General features: G+C 44.6%; 1 protein-coding gene and 1 long non-coding RNA gene across 2 annotated transcripts in view; one reads left to right on the forward strand and one right to left on the reverse strand.

Annotated features, from left to right (window-relative positions):
• The window catches only part of LOC146577218 (protein NLRC3-like), a 184,246-nt gene that overhangs the window by 19,027 nt on the left and 148,924 nt on the right, over positions 1-16,295 (forward strand). The gene's annotated exons all lie outside the window — the stretch shown is intronic.
• Positions 7,698-9,667, reverse strand: LOC146577219 (uncharacterized). The gene is made up of 2 exons (XR_014889214.1): positions 8,906-9,667; positions 7,698-8,563 (listed from the first exon to the last, which is right to left on the reverse strand). It is a non-coding gene; the product is annotated as an uncharacterized LOC146577219 (long non-coding RNA).

Genomic DNA, 16,295 nt, shown 5'->3' on the forward strand with positions numbered 1-16,295 from the left:
CTGTGAGCAGCTCCTCCATCACTTCAAAACTGTCATCAACACCACGGACATACATTGGGAGCTGGGCAGTGTCGGTGATGTCTGTGGTCTCATCAAGAGCGACTGAGTATACACTGAAACATTTGGCTTTCTCACACAGTTGGTCATAAATGTCACTTGACAGGTCAGAAATGCGATCTGCTGCGGTGTTGGCAGAAAGGCTGATGTTGCTAAACTGACCTTTCTTTCCCGGACAGACTATATTTGCAGCCTGCAATATGCACTTTTAGACAAATGCACCTTCTGAGAATGGCTTCCCTGCTTTAGCAATCATCTCACTAACCACGTGGCTCCGACTGCTGCATTATTCTCTTTGGTTGCTTTCTTGGAGAAATCTTGCTGCCTCAGTAGATCTGTTTTAAGACTGGCAACCCGGTTCGCTCTCTCGTCTCCCTGGTATTCTGCATCCAGCTCAGCATGTCTAGTTGTGTAATGACGTTTCAAATTGTATTCCTTGTGCAGCGCAACTTTCTCTGTGCAAATAAGACAGGTCGGGGTGCCCCTGTGCTCAACAAAGAAATATTGCATTTCCCACTTTTCCTGAAATTGTCGGTGCTCATCACCAACCTTTCTCTTCACCGCAGGCTTTGAAAAAGACATGTTTGGGGCTATGTGACATTTATAATTCTACTTGGTGTCACTGTCGCATTGAAGTTTCAATCAAGCGTTTAGCCGACGGACGGGGAACGTCTCAACGCGTAGAGAACGTCATTTCTGCTTCTTTTTCTTGCAACCGTAGCACGGCGATCGGCAGATAAAAAGCCGGTAGCAGTCTCCTTTGTTTTTACGCTCGATGTTCATGTCTTTCATGACGACACGAACACCGTGGCGTTTGCAGATGGTAGAAAGTGCAGGGATAGCGAGCGCAAAAAAGGCGACTGCTCACGGCGCCGGGCTGTTGTTACAGGAGAAAGAAGCGGAAATGACACCGTGACATATAACAAATAACATCAGCTGTTTCTGATGTTAGTTGTTTTGACTGCTTTTACATTATATTGAAATATATGTAATGTTCATGTTTGCTGCAATGCAAACGCAGTGATGCAAATAAAAACATGGAGCCACAAATTACGGTGCGACCCTATAATTAGTCCGGGTTACCGGGGACTGTTGTTGCCGATGAACAGGTGTCGCTATGTGACTGCAGACTAAATTGGGCTGCATTGAGTTCATGACTTTTCTTTTATCCCGCCGCCTACGCATCACTGTGAGAGTTAATATGAGATCTCTCTCTGTGGAAAAATAACTTTAAATCCCACTGACGTGTGTATAAATCTATATACGTATAATGTCCCGCTGGGCAGCAACTTAAAAAAACAACTTTTTTTGAAGTGTTGTGAACGCAGCGCGCTGGGGCGAATGTCGGCGTTTGCCCAATAGAAAGGAGGAAGCCAGCCAGGCACAGGAAAGAAAGAAACACTCCAGGGCAACGCTGCTGGAACTTTGACTCATTGAGAAATGTTTCCCTGCTTGCATCAAGCCCGGCTGGTGTCCCCTGAGATCCATATCCCACCCTGATTGGTGGGTTAATTCAGCTCCGCCCACAACACTGTAAAGTGTCATACATTATCAAACTAACATTACATTTTCATATTAAGGTGGGGCCAAAAACTATCGTCCTGCGGGCCGCAATTGGCCCGCGGGCCGCGAGTTTGAGACCCCTGGTGTAGGAGGACACCTGCTCTGTGTCTGGTTAAGTATAAGAGCCCTTTGTTAGGGGGACCGCTGGACTCTTAGCACCAGCTTTGGGGTCACAGGGTCACATCTGGAACACACACAGACACACACAGACACACACACACACACAGACACACACACACACAGACACACACACGCACACACACACACACACACACACACACACACACACACACACACTATGCACAGACTGGTACTCTTTGTTCATACCTGTGTAAGACGTCATAATGAACTTGTGCATATTCATGTAAGCTCAATAAAGAGCAGTGTTACGAGGGAGCAGACGAGAGCGACTGAGGTCAAGTGAAGGAACGGCGCTGTCACAGTTCTCTCCCTCATCAATTGTCTGGTTCCAGCGGTGGGTCTGTGCTAGACGACCCATCACCAGCTTTTTCCACTGGTTACCAGTACGTGGTAGAATCCACTTCCAGATCTGGTTGTCTTTAAATCTGTGAATGGATTGGCTCCATCTTATCTCTCTTTAACAAAAGAATCCAAGTGGAGCCCTCAGGTCTGCAGATAAGCAGCTTCTGACCAGAACTAGACGTAAAAACAGAGGTGAGCTTTATCGATGGCTGCAGCCAAACTCTGGAACAGTCGCCCTTCACATCAGGTCGTCACCAACACTAGACATTTTTAAAAGCCGGTTGGAAACACATTTGTACTCTGTAGCTTTCAATCCTGACCAGTCTTTATAGTCATTACTGTGTATGTTTCCTATTTTCTCTCTACTCTGTGCAGCACTTTGGCTCAAGCTGTTTTTAAATGTGCTGATAAATAAATGTAGATTTCTTTGAATAAAACAGTGGAGCCGAGCTTTGAGCTCAGTGTGTAACAGTGTGTGTGTGAGAGCCATGTAATGTCCATGTGTGCATGCTGACTGTGCTGCTCTGACCCCCCTCCTCCTTTCAGGGTGGAGCCTGCTGGAGTCCGATGGTTGAGACCAGGTCTGAGGAAGTGTAAGTGTGTTTTTAATGGGATTCATGAAAACAAAGCAGCACACATTCAACCATCTTCATCATGTCAGGAGTCATCATCAAAGTGTCAATCAATGAACAGATGATGGATCAATAACTGCAGCTGGATTGTGTTTGTTCTCTCCATCAGATTCCTGTCAACTCACAATCGACACAAACACAGTGAACACAAAGCTCCAACTGTCTGACAACAACAGGAAGGTGACACGTGTGGAGGAGTTTCAGTCATATCCTGATCATCCAGACAGATTTGATGTTTATCAGCTGCTGTGTAGAAATGGTCTGACTGGTCGCTGTTACTGGGAGGTCGAGTGGAGAGGAAACGTTTTTATATCAGTGAGTTACAGAAACATCAGAAGGAAAGGAGGCAGTGATGACTGTGTGTTTGGATACAATGATCAGTCCTGGAGTCTGGAGTGTGATGAAGACGATGATGATGATCCCTTTACTGTCTGGCACAATAACAGAGTAACATCCTCCTCCTCCTCCTCCTCCTCTGTCTCTAACAGAGCAGCAGTGTATGTGGACTGTCCTGCTGGCACTCTGTCCTTCTACAGAGTCTCCTCTGACACTCTGATCCACCTCCACACCTTCAACACCACATTCACTCAAACTCTTTATCCTGGGTTTAGGTTCTATCCTGGTGGCTCAGTGTCCCTGTGCTGAGTGGAGTGTAAAGAGTGTCTCCTGTTACAGAAACACTCTGACTGTTGAACAGATAGTTCAGTCTGTACATGTCTGTCTCTTTCACTCACAAACACGTTTTCAGATTCATGGATTCAATCAGTTGATGTTTGAAACTCTTCTAAATGATTCCTTGTAAACTTCTTCAGTCACAAACAAACAGGAAGTGATGTCACATGTGTTCCTGTCCACACAGCAGAATGAGTCTATTGCTGACAGTGATGTACAAACAGAGTGAGCATTTCTGAGGCCCAAAATAAACTGAGTAGTTCACTGAATGAACAATGGACTGTGAGCTCAGTTCCTTCATCATTAGTATGGATTATATATGTATATGTATTATATTAGTATCATATATATCAGGTGCTGCTGCTTTCAGTCATTGTGCAAATGTGCTGTTTGTAAGCTTGTAAAGCTGCAGTCAGCTGAGACTGAAGAAGTCACCTGATCAGTGAGCAAACGTTTCTGAAAACGTCCAGATGAACAGAATCAACCTTTTGGGATCAGCCAGCAATGCAGCATCATTGTTGTTCAGCTTCAGAGGTTTGCAGGAATGAACTGATGACCAGAAACAGCTGCAAAGTCCAAGAAAATACCAGCTGGAGTTCAGCTGCATTTGAAGAAGTCAAAGAAAAGTAAGGATGGCAAAGGGCGACGTTTTCTTCCAAAGAGCTGCAAACATGGTCGACGCCTCATTAGAAGAATCATCTGGACATTTGTGAGGAACTCTAACCAAGAAAGCAACGTCACACAGATCCAACAGACAGTTTCCATGACTACAAGTGTTGAGTGGAAAAATGCTACATTGCATTATTGCATCCTCTCACCACAGGAGGCGCTGTTGGCACCACTGATTGCTGATCAGCTGTTCTCTGATGATCTGATTGATACTGTGAATAACGGGACTCACTGAACTCTGTGACACAGTGAAGATTACAGAGTTTAACTTCACCCTTTAAGACTGACCACAGAACCAAGTCCGCCAGAGCTTTTGTTATATTTTTACATGCTGTGGAGCCATTTGTGGGAGCATTTCAAGTTGCTATACATCAATACAACTGTTATAGCCCTAATTTTAATAATATGTATGCATTAAGTCCATAGTAACTACATAAACTGCAAAAAAAACCTCTGCTCATCCATCTCTGTGTGTATCAGGATACATTTGGTTCATAATACACAGAAAAATCAGAGTTATTACCTGTAATAAATGTGAAAGATTCCTGCAGTGATAACCAGGCAGGACTGAAACACATCCAAGCTGTCACCACGGTAACAGCACCGCCCATCCACAGGTGAGGGGAGGAGCAAAAAGAGGGACTTTGACCATTTTATACTAAAAACACTCAACTAATGTTTCTAATATGAAACAAATAAGCCCACATTAATGTGAGCGTTTATTAAATAATAATAATGATGATTTCCTCCTGATCTCATTTCCACAGCAGAGAAAACTGTGGTGTATATTGAGGTGGAGGGTGTGGTCTGTGGCTCAGGTGTAGAGTGAGGGTGGGGTGCACCACAGCAGCATGCTGGGACTGCTGAGGGTGGAGGAGGGAGTGATGATGACATCAGAGCTGCAGCACAGAGACCAGTGAACACACAGTCTGTTCATCTTTGCATAGATACAATATACAGCACAATATTGAATGACAGACACGCTGTGGGAGCTTCCACAGATACACTGACGTCAGCATCCAGAGTCCTCCTGCTGCTCCCCCCTCAGAGCCCCGTGATCAGCACCAACACATTCAGTTAGATGACAGAGTCCAGCTGCAGCTAGAATCAGCTCCCCTCTGTGAACAACAGCACAGCGTCAGTGTTTCACACTCAGTGAAAGGAGGAAACAGCAGAAGAACACCATGTGTGCTACGTTTCCCAGGACACACTACAAACTGCACAAATACAGAGCAGCACGTGGAAGGACCTGGAGCTGCATTTACAGAGCTGCAGACAGCGTGATGTCCTGTATGGACAGGTGGAAGGAACCAAGTCCTCAGCTGGAACACTCGTGTTTGTCCACAGACAGGAAACACAGCAGGAAACTTCCTCACAGAAGTGCAGCTCATGGATAACACACTTCCTGTCAGTCAGAATGAGGCTGCAGCCAAACACAGAAAGGTGTTTTTGTCCAGATGAGCCCAGAGAAGAAACACGAGTGTTCACAGACATCAGAAGCTCAGAGAGGTGAAACATGAGGTTGGAGTCCTCGTCAGCATCCAGAAGAGCTGCTGTGAAACCCTGAGTACTCATGACAGACTCTGATGGCACAAACACATCATGATTCAAACAGAAAGACAAACATGGAGCTCCTGATCCTCCTGCATGAGAACAAGCTGACATGAGCGCTGTGTCTGAGAGTGTCTCCCTGTCACAGTGACAATAACACAGCTGCTGCTCACAGTCATTAAACTGACCTGAGGTCAGCTGTGCTCCTTACATATGAACCATGTGACCTCACATCAGTGCTGTGGATGACTGTAGTCATAGAAGAGTAGAGCTGTAGCAGGTGGTGTGAGGAGGAGGTGGTGTATTCTAGTTAACGCAGTACTGAAACACTCCAGCAGAGGGCGCTGTTAAGTCCTTATTGTAACACAGTTACTGTGTGCAGTTAGACTTCATACATAATCTGCACTTATTTCCATCAGACATGCTGTCAGTAAATGATTGGTTTCTATACATTTCTAAACACAACACCTCTTCACACTTCTAACATGCACATTTACACAACTAAATGGCAGTATTGATGAAAAGAAACACATTCAACAAATCCATTTAAACCTTAAAACAAACAAAAGGAAGCATCTCTATGGACAAACAAACCCCTCCACTTGGTTTGACCTGCTGATGTCATGTGTGACATCAGCAGGACTTTAAAATGAGGAAATGCCGGGCGGGCGTTTCCCCACACCTGACCCTCATGAAGACTGAAAAGACAAACAAAGTAAGAACAAATGACTTAATCTGTAACATAATAAAATGTAAAGAAACATGTAACTGAGTATTCAGCTTCATTTGCAGAATGTTTGATTTGCCAGCAACTGAATGCTTCCACACACAAACCCGGCATAGTGAGTGAAGCAATGTTACTTAACAAATAGCAAATCATAGCAAATACATAGAAACAGAATAATGTGTTTAATATGCAAAAGAAGAAAAAGAAGTAAACACATATGGGACAAATGGAGACCATTGCAGCTCATCCACCAGTGGGGTAAAAAGAGCAACCAAGAAAGTGGCAGCCTGCACGGCCACAGATGTGCTGGAGGAGCTAGAAGCTCTACCCATGGAGAAACTCCTGGAGAACCTTGCTAAGCCTAACAGGGGACAGGTACTTCTGCCCAACCTGGCAGCCACAAAGTGAACTCATTTAGGTAAAGATAACCACATGCACCTAACCAGCCTGCACCAGCCTGACATTTCTTCCTCCTAAGTAAAAACCAATGGATGGATTGAACTTAGAGTCTCAGCTCAGTTTTCTATTTTGACCACCTACACCCCAAGATACTCTTTTAAAAAGTCTTGTTTTCAGATCCCTTTGAAGTTCATAAAGGGCCTGTTCATTTTCATTCAGATGTTTTATTACATAAATGTTACTGTTTTCTTTTGATTTATGCTCCCACTACACTGCACCTCTACAAACAACAATGCCACGGACTGTCAGCTGCTTTTACATGCTGTGAACATGAGTAGGTTTGATCAGAGTTTCAATTATCAAAGAAAAGACAAACTGAGCAAAAAGAAGGAAAAAAAGACCAACTTCTTCCCAACTGACAAGAAAAATACTCGTCATGTTTTCATAATAAAGGATCAGGCTCCCCATTTATGACAGCTTGGACCAATAATGTATGTTACACTGATGCTACTGTAGAGACAGGGTCAACATCTCTATTTAAATATAATTAATATACAAAACACAATAAAAGTTATACATGAATTATTCATTATTTTGACTATTGATAAAATTCATGTATACTAATCAAAGTTATACATGAGTAACGACATTATTAATAATGATTAATAATAATAATTCTAATGCCAACATGATGACTGTTCATAGCTCCTGCTTTGAAATACTGAACTTAAACATTGACCTGATGAAAGATCACAATTCACAGTGGCCCACTGTCAGAATCATTCTGAATATAAACTCATCGAGTTAATCTGAACCTTTCTCAAATGTGCTGTGAATAAATGCTGCTGCAAGCCACTGTGGGAAAGCTGTGTTATTATCATGGAAACATCTGTGACACATTCACAGAGGACGAGGACACAAAGGGACGACACGCAGAGGCTGTGTTAAAGTCAAAAATCCAAATCTTTAGTCCTAAACAGGCAGTGGTTACAAACAGGAAGACGAGCAGTCCATTAAACAGTCTACAGGGTCAAACATACAGAGAATTCAAACAGCTATTAAAAACAAATAACTGGACACTGAAAAACTTCAGTGATGTGTGAGGCACCAAAGGGAAGCAGCTGAGTATATTCAATGAATTCTCTTCAAATACAAAGACAGAAACTCCTACAGGCAGCATGCAAACTGAGCAGGATACACAAAGATCAGAGATTACAAAATAAATCAGAAAAGGATTTCAAACTTACTGAGAGCAAGGCCTCTGTTACAAATCTGTCTAATAGAAAAACATGCTGTACAGATACAATACGCTCAGTGTTCATGGTCATTTAAAAACTGGCTCTACCTGAACCACTTCAATATTTTATGAAGTCACTGAGTCGACCATTTCTACAGTTTGTTTCCTTCATTGCAGTTAGAGTGCGGCTGGTAAGGATGAAAACACACACAGAGCGTAAATTGTCTTTGTTAGTAACAAACGTCAGCAAAGAAAAGACAAAACACACAAACACTCTCATGATATTCATGAATCATTAGAAAGCATCCAAACATTCTGCTCGTGGACTTTTACAGTCTTATTTGCACTCGCTCATCTTCATAATCATCCTGATCAATACATGACAGGGGAGGCTTTGAGGTAGGCGGGGCTCTCTGCTGATGTCAGCATGAAAGGCAGGACCAGCGTCTGCCACATGTTGGTGAAACATCACAGTACACTGGCGTGGTTTCCTTTCCAGATGTTGGACGTTTGACACTTCAACGTTGAGGCCAACAAGAAGACACAGTTTTGGGTCGGGTTGCTGCAGGGTTTCTAACTGAGCAAAAGCAGAAGCACACAGACCAACAGGGATCAGATGCTGAGTGTTAGAGGAACATCTGTGCTGATCACTGAATGCTGCTGTGGTCTCTTGTTGAAGTTGGCTGGTGGGACAGTCTAATAGTGATATCCTGCCCATCGGAGGAACACTTTTAAAAACACATGCAATACTTTGTTTGTATTACAGTCACAGTTTATGTTATTTTTGTCCTTTAAAAGTGTTGCTGTACTATAAAGTCCTATAATTTGAGGCTAAAACGGCTCAGAGAGTCTCTCTCTCAGAGGATCTCCTTTGAAAGTGGAGACGGCTTTATCCGCTGATCCACGTCACTTTACCTGGATGTTTTCTTTGAAGCTGGATGAAGACTCCTCTCCCTCACTCCTGCTGCAGCTGTGTGGTCCAGTTGGCCTCTGAGGTCACAGTCAACATCTGTAGCAGAAGAGGGGAAATAAAAGTCCAGGTTACCAAAACTGGGAGCTTTTCCAAAATAGAGCGTAACTGGACTTTTTCAGCCTTACAGGCAGATAGTCGTCTGAAGCTGCAGCTTTTTCTTTTTAGCTTTTTCCAATCTCTGCTCTCGGCTTTCTTTGAGAACATGTCTGCTTTCTTGGCATGGGTCTGTCTGCTGTTGGTGAAGAGACTAAATCCACATACTCGCTACTAAGATCTCCTCAAGTAGTCTCAACCAGATTACAGTTTAAGAGTAAATGTCTCCTGAGAGTTTCACCTTGGGGAGATGCTGTCTTGCTAACATGCAATCATGAGCATTAATCTATGAGGTGAAAAAGTAATTTTAAAAGCTCCAGCCACAAGTTTTATTTCATCTGTGTTTTGGTCAGAGTCCCATCAGACCTCCAGAATGGTGTCAGAGTGTTTTCTATCCACGTGATGAGCACAGGCCTCAGGTCCAGACCTCCACGGGCACCATAGCCTCTTTGGAGCTAATAGGTGCAAGAAGGTTTTGTTGGGATAGGAACTGAAGAGGAAACTGACGAGGAAGGCAAGGATCTTCTTCAGCTCCTCCGAGCCGGGACCTCTTTGTGTAGGCCAGCATTGGCCAGGTAGCCCTCCAGCATCGCTGGATGGCCGACAGTGGAAAACCTGGAGGAGTAGGAGTGTTACGTTTCGGTGTGTCAGTGTTTTGTTTTTGCATGACTTATGTATTTCCTGCTTTACTTTGAAAGTCTGTGTTATCTTAGTGTGTTCAGTTTACATTTTCCCTGTCTCGTCAGTTCTAATTTGCCCCAGCTGTGTTTCCCTCCTGTGGTCCATTTCCTGATTGCTCCCTCTATGTATTTAAACCCTGTGTTTCAGTGTGTCATGGTCGTGATCTCCCCCGTGTTGTAAATAGTTTGGTGGTTTGTTGTAAATAAATAGTCTGTTGTAAATAGTTGTGAATGGGTTTGTTAATACTTTCGTCATGGGATATTTTCGTTTTGGGATTTTGGTGGAGAGCCTTCGTGGTTTTATTTTCCTTATCTTTGTTTTTCTACGTTGCACCCCGGTTGCCTAGGCCGGGGTGTAACATATGGGGGCTCGTCCAATCGCTGGAGGGTCCGAAGGAGGGACAGCTTTGGCCTTCTGTCTTCGCTGGAGGGTCCGGGGACCGCTTCAGCCTCCGTCTGTCTTCGCTGGAGGGCCCGGGGACCGCTCCAGCCTTCATCCGCCTTCGTTGGAGGGCCCGGGGACCGCTCCAGCCTTCATCCGCCTTCGTTGGAGGGTCCGTGGGACCACTCCAGCCTTCGTCGTCTGCTGGAGGGTCAGGGGGACCGCTCCAGCCTCCATCAGTTTCATCTGCCTCCGCTGGAGGGTCCGTGGGACCGCCTCAGCCTTCGTCGTCTGCTGGAGGGTCCGTGGGACCGCTCCAGCCTTCATCCGCCTTCACTGGAGGATCCGAGGGACCGCTCCAGCCTTCTGCAGCTGGTGGGCTGCGTGTCCGTGTGTGCAGCTGGTGGGCTGCGTGTCCATGTGTGCAGCTAGTGAGCTGCTCGTCCGCCTTCGCTGGAGGGTCCGTGGGACCGCTCCAGCCTTCATCCGCCTTCGCTGGAGGGTCCGAGGGACCGCCCCAGCCTTCGTCGTCTGCTGGAGGGTCCGTGGGACCGCTCCAGCCTCCATCAGCTTCGTCTGCCTTCACTTCAGCCTTCGTTTGTCTGAATCAAACTTTTCACTTGGGGTTACATGTTTGATTTTTGGGTAGGGGGAAATGTTACGTTTCGGTGTGTCAGTGTTTTGTATTTGCATGACTTATGTATTTCCTGCTTTACTTTGAAAGTCTGTGTTATCTTAGTGTGTTCAGTTTACATTTTCCCTGTCTCGTCAGTTCTAATTTGCCCCAGCTGTGTTTCCCTCCTGTGGTCCATTTCCTGATTGCTCCCTCTATGTATTTAAACCCTGTGTTTCAGTGTGTCATGGTCGCGATCTCCCCCGTGTTGTAAATAGTTTGGTGTTTTGTTGTAAATAAATAGTCTGTTGTAAATAGTTGTGAATGGGTTTGTTAATACTTTCGTCATGGGATATTTTCGTTTTGGGATTTTGGTGGAGAGCCTTCGTGGTTTTATTTTCCTTATCTTTGTTTTTCTACGTTACACCCCGGTTGCCTAGGCCGGGGTGTAACAAGGAGAGAAACAGCAGCTTGGAGCATGTCTTTATACTGTTTAGTTATTAGAGCCACAGACTCTTTTAATGTCATTGTAACATTTATGAAGAATTTTATATGAGATTTCCTTCACCTTGTTCACAATTAGATATTTATGGGATCATCCAGACTGTCTTCCAGGTGATATCTGGAACATGTCGGTTCCAGTAAGATATTCTATATATGGGAGAGACATGATATCTTCTTGGAATAAACTACGTATTCTCTTATTGCTGTTACCAAGTTCCTGTGAAAAGCAGATTTTTCCCACTGCTGACTCAGCTGGATCAGGGAGAATGACTGAGGCAGATATTGAGCTGTCAGTGTTTTTATATAACATTAAAGTCCCTGAGGGTATGGCACCAAGCACCATTGAGAATTCCCCAACACTGACGGGAAAATTATATAGTGTAAGGAATTCATTGTAAGTAAGTAGTACTCCCTCGTTAAATTTTAAAACTTAGTAGCGGCCGCCATTGTTGGCAGCTGAAATTTGGCTGGGCCGCGCTATGAATTCTGGGATATGGTGGGCCACGAAGGACACACCCGACCCATCCTTCAAACTCGGGGGAATGAAGGACGCATTTGAAGGAGTCGAGGAATCGGGACAGCCTTCGTCGCCTGGCTGTGACGTCATCGGCCTTCAAATGCGGCCTCCGGAGGATGCAGCCGACGTTTTGGGACACAGCTTGTGTGTCTTTGTTGGTCATGTGACCTCCCAGGGACTACACATGGAAACGAGCAGTTTAGCTCAAATCTGGCAGGTTTCCATCGTCTGTTTTTGTCCTGATGTCCATGAACATGAACACTGTCCCTGTCAAACACGTCCAGATAATCTGATCCAGTGTTGTTCTTCTTCTGTGGTGTTTGTGATGGAGCAGCAGCTGCTGATCCTGATGTCCTCCACCAAGGGGGCAGCAAATTCAGCTGACTGTCATCATTTATTAAAAAGATGTAACAATGTGGCATAATGCAATATAATAGTGTCAGTTACACATTGTGGGTTGCACTGTGGCCAGAATGGACATTACCTCCTGCCTAATGGAAGCTGTCAGCCATCCTGCAACCATGAATTAGATAAGCAGAAGTGAAGGGATTGTTAACAACAATTTAATAATAAAATGTAATGTGATAGTTGCACTTTATTAGCGACCCACAATCGTATGAATAATAACCATGAATGCACTGCATGCTCATAGCAAGTTCTTTAGGTTTAAAGTGAGATCCTGCTTTAAAGGGCGCTTCATCTGCTGGGAATGACATGTTTCTTCTAGTATGTAAGGCTCAGCCCATCTTACTGGGACTTACTTTTGTAGATCCACATGCTCTAAACCTGCTGCTCCATGATTGGTGCAGAAGCTTTAAGCTACTATTAACAAATAATGACCATGGACTTAGTTGTTACTACAATAACTTATCATTGAGCAACTTTTAATTTTACTTGTAAAACTATGCAAGTAGAATTGAATGGGGCACAGTGAGCTGAGCACAGGCCCACTCTGTGACACTCAGAGGTTTGTGGATATCATACTGAGAGTATTGGACACAGTGCAGCCAGCTTGCAGCCACTTTCCCACCACTTTAGCACAATGTTTACATGAGACTCAGCCACACTAATGTTCCTGGGCAGACATGTGGTGCAGCATGGCTGATGGCACTGTACCTGCAGCTGTCATGGACAAGAACCACTCAATACCTCACCCAAGCCAAGCCTGTGCTGATGTTGTGATCTGAGACCGAGACACTAACCCAGGATCATGATATGATGTTGTGAGAGTTTCACTAAGAATTAGCTCTGATTACAAGATTTCAATCTATCGTAACTCTAATTTGTATTTACTTCAGTTTGTTCATCTTGGAGCTGTGTGCAGCTGAGGACAGTCTTATTATTACCAGGTGAGGATATGTAACAGCCACAGTCTGTAGAGATGATGTCACCATGGAGTGGTGATGTCACTGGAGCTGCCAATATGTGCTCCAGCCAAAGCTACACCAGAGGGTTGTGCTGTGTAACAGGTTGGTGCAGGTGGTGTTATCTACATTTGAACATTAGGCAACAGTCTCATGAAGACACTTTCTATTGTTCACTAAAGACCAACAATAACAGAGACAAAGGGAGAGCAGCAGAACTAGTGCTAACAATTAGCACTGCTAGCCTGCCCACCAACACCAGCTAATGTTCTAAAAACGATGATCAATGATTTTGCTGTAACGGCTCCAGCTGTCTGTGTCAGGGACACGTTGGAGATGAAGTGAGTGATCCAGTGACAAAGGTTTGGAAAGCTGCAGTCAGCTGAGACTAAAGGAGTCACCTGACCGAGAGACCAAATGTTTCACTGAGAACGTCCAGATGAACAGAATCAACCTTTGGGATAATCTGTTCCACACATCCATGTTTCACTTACTGCATTATATTTCCTCATTGCTGTGCACACAGGCCTGTGGCTTATAACCAACTCCAAGTTCAGACTCAGAGGCTGCTGAAGCTGTTTTCTGGAACAGAGACGTGTTGGATATAAAACCAACTCTTCTTTATGTGTCAGCACTGAGGAAAGGAGCAGCTTCGTTTCTAAGTGTATGAAGGACTGTAGCAGTGTGTGTGTGAGCTTTATTTCACAGACAGAACCATGTCAAAAACACAACTTCAGGTAAAAACAATACAAAATCAAAGAGTCTGATCAGAAGGATTAAACAGAGGAGTGTGGGACTGTTTTTAACAGACAGCAGGTTAAGCCAGGCTGGAGGAGTAAACTGAGCCTCGGTGTGAGCAGCAGTGTGTTTGACAGGAAGCTGAGATAAACAGTCTGGAGCCCATTTAGTGCTTCATATGAAAGTGTGAGGATTTGAAAGCAAATCTAAAATCAAGCAGGAGTCAGTGTGAGAATGATTTGTGCTTTTCCTCAGTCAGATGCTGGGAGTTTCAGTTCATCCATGTTCAGCGTGCTGTGCTTTGTGTAACAGGAGAATATGACAGTATAAATCAAGTCTTCATGTCACTGAAAGCCTCCACAGTCTGCTATGGAGGTGCATCAGTTTGGATTTACAAGAAGAACATTTCTTAAACCTGCCACAAGATGGCGCTCCAACAGAAGGGATGTCCACAGTGTAACACAGACACACACATACTGTGTGAATGTGTGAGTGAATGGGCTTTCAACACAAGGCTTCTGCTGCTACCTTTAATGACATAATTAGCTAACAAGAACAAACTGTTAATTACCACCAAAGAACGGCTCCAGATTTTAGCTGCTGACCATTTTGTGAAACGTTGATTACATCAGCTTATTGTTGATTTTTCAACCTTAATATCAGCTGCTTTAAAGGAGCCTGGTTCTCTGGCAGTAACACTTTTCTTCACTAGATGCAGTGCAGGCACAGTCTGTGTTTCTAAACTACACACTAATGTTCATTGTTGTGCAGCTAAATCCTCCCTCTGGATGGGAAGAATCCCTGTCAGGCTTCAAACACCTGGCTTGGTGTTCTGGAGCTAATGTGTCACCTGTGAGGACTCTGAGATGAACACACAGCAGACACTTCAGTTCTCCGTCTGTGTGTCCTCAGTTTCCCAGCATGCCTTGGCTGTGGTGGTGGAGGTGAATGAGGGGGAACATGCTGCTCTGTCAGCACTCAGGTTTCATACCTGGTGATCTCAGAGGACAAAGCGGCGTTACAGCAGCGCACGTTGATGAGACCTGATGCTCTGAACAGTTCAGACTTCAGCCTCACTCTGAGAAAACAAACGACTGACTGTCAGCAGCAACTACACCTGCTCCATCAGTGACGGAGAGAAGAACTGAGACTGAGAGACATACAGCTGCAGGTCAAAGGTCAGAAACGCCCGCTCTTTGTACGGGTCAGGAGTTAGTACTGCAGAGGTCAGAGGTCAGCTTGCTGACAAACCATTTGAAACAGTTTGGAGCTAAAAGCACAACAGCAGAGGAAAGAAGAGACACTGCAGAGATGATGCAAAATATTGTGTTTTGTTCTCAGCTGTCAAAAAGTGTAACACACGTGTTCCAGCACAGCCTTTGTGTACTTTCACTTCTCCATACTGTCCATTGGAAATCCTGTTTGTTACTTTTTGATTTCAGTCCATGTGTCCAAAGCAAACGTCTGTCCCACACTTTCTCTGCTGACTCTTCACCGATGCTCAGATGATCTCAGATGATTTCACCAGAACTCATCAAAATTCGGGCTCCACAGAAACCCAGACGTCACTAAACAAGCGTAACAAGCAAAGTGAAAACTGGTCGTTCAGCTTTATTGACCAAAGATAAGCTCACATGTCACCTCATGACACAGACACTTATTTCCACAGCATGCACGAGGACTGACAATAAGTGTCTATAAAGCCACTTCTATCTGCCACACCTGTGCTTCTGTCATGGTTGCTCTCCTCTCACTCTGTCATTTATCCACAGTCTGCCTCCCTCTGCTCCGTCAGCTGACGTCCTCTCTACACCACCTGCTGTGTTTTATCCTGCAAAAACACATTTAAGAAGCGTTGCACCGAGTAACGGGAGTAACTGGTATAAAATACATTTAAAGGAGGTGGTGCTGAGTGCTGTGACTGGGGTCCCACCACTGACATCACGGGTGGAGGACATGTTGGAAAACTGCTACAAAGTGCTGTGCAGCCAGCAGAGCTTACAGTCTGTCCTGTGTGTCATACAGGCTCTCACACTTAGTGTTTCTGTGACACATTGAAGAGAAGTTTGTGTTGTTCACAGTTGTGCTTGTACTGAGTGACAGCTGACATGACCTAACAGGAATAATGTGTCTGTGCTGAATGAGAAGTAACACACAATGAAGTCTTGATGCATCTCAATCATCCAGGAAAGTGAGTCTGTTGCTTCTGTTCATCTGGACGCAGCGTTTTGTGGGAGAAACGTGTCGTCATCATCAGGTGACGTCTTCAGTCTCAGCTGCAGGTTTCAGTCTTACAAACAGGACATTTGCATAAAGACTGAAAGCAGCTGCAGGAACGATGGGCTGGGAGCTCCGTTCCTTCATCTTAATTATGCAGATTCTCAGGACCATTGATCAACAACCACTGATCCATGTCCATGAGTCCCATTCACAGAGATGTG

This window comes from Mchenga conophoros, linkage group LG3, assembly GCF_057382185.1.
Source record: "Mchenga conophoros isolate Kocher_MC1m ecotype Shallow Benthic linkage group LG3, M_conophoros_male_GT1.1, whole genome shotgun sequence".
NCBI classification, from domain to species: Eukaryota; Metazoa; Chordata; class Actinopteri; order Cichliformes; family Cichlidae; genus Mchenga; species Mchenga conophoros.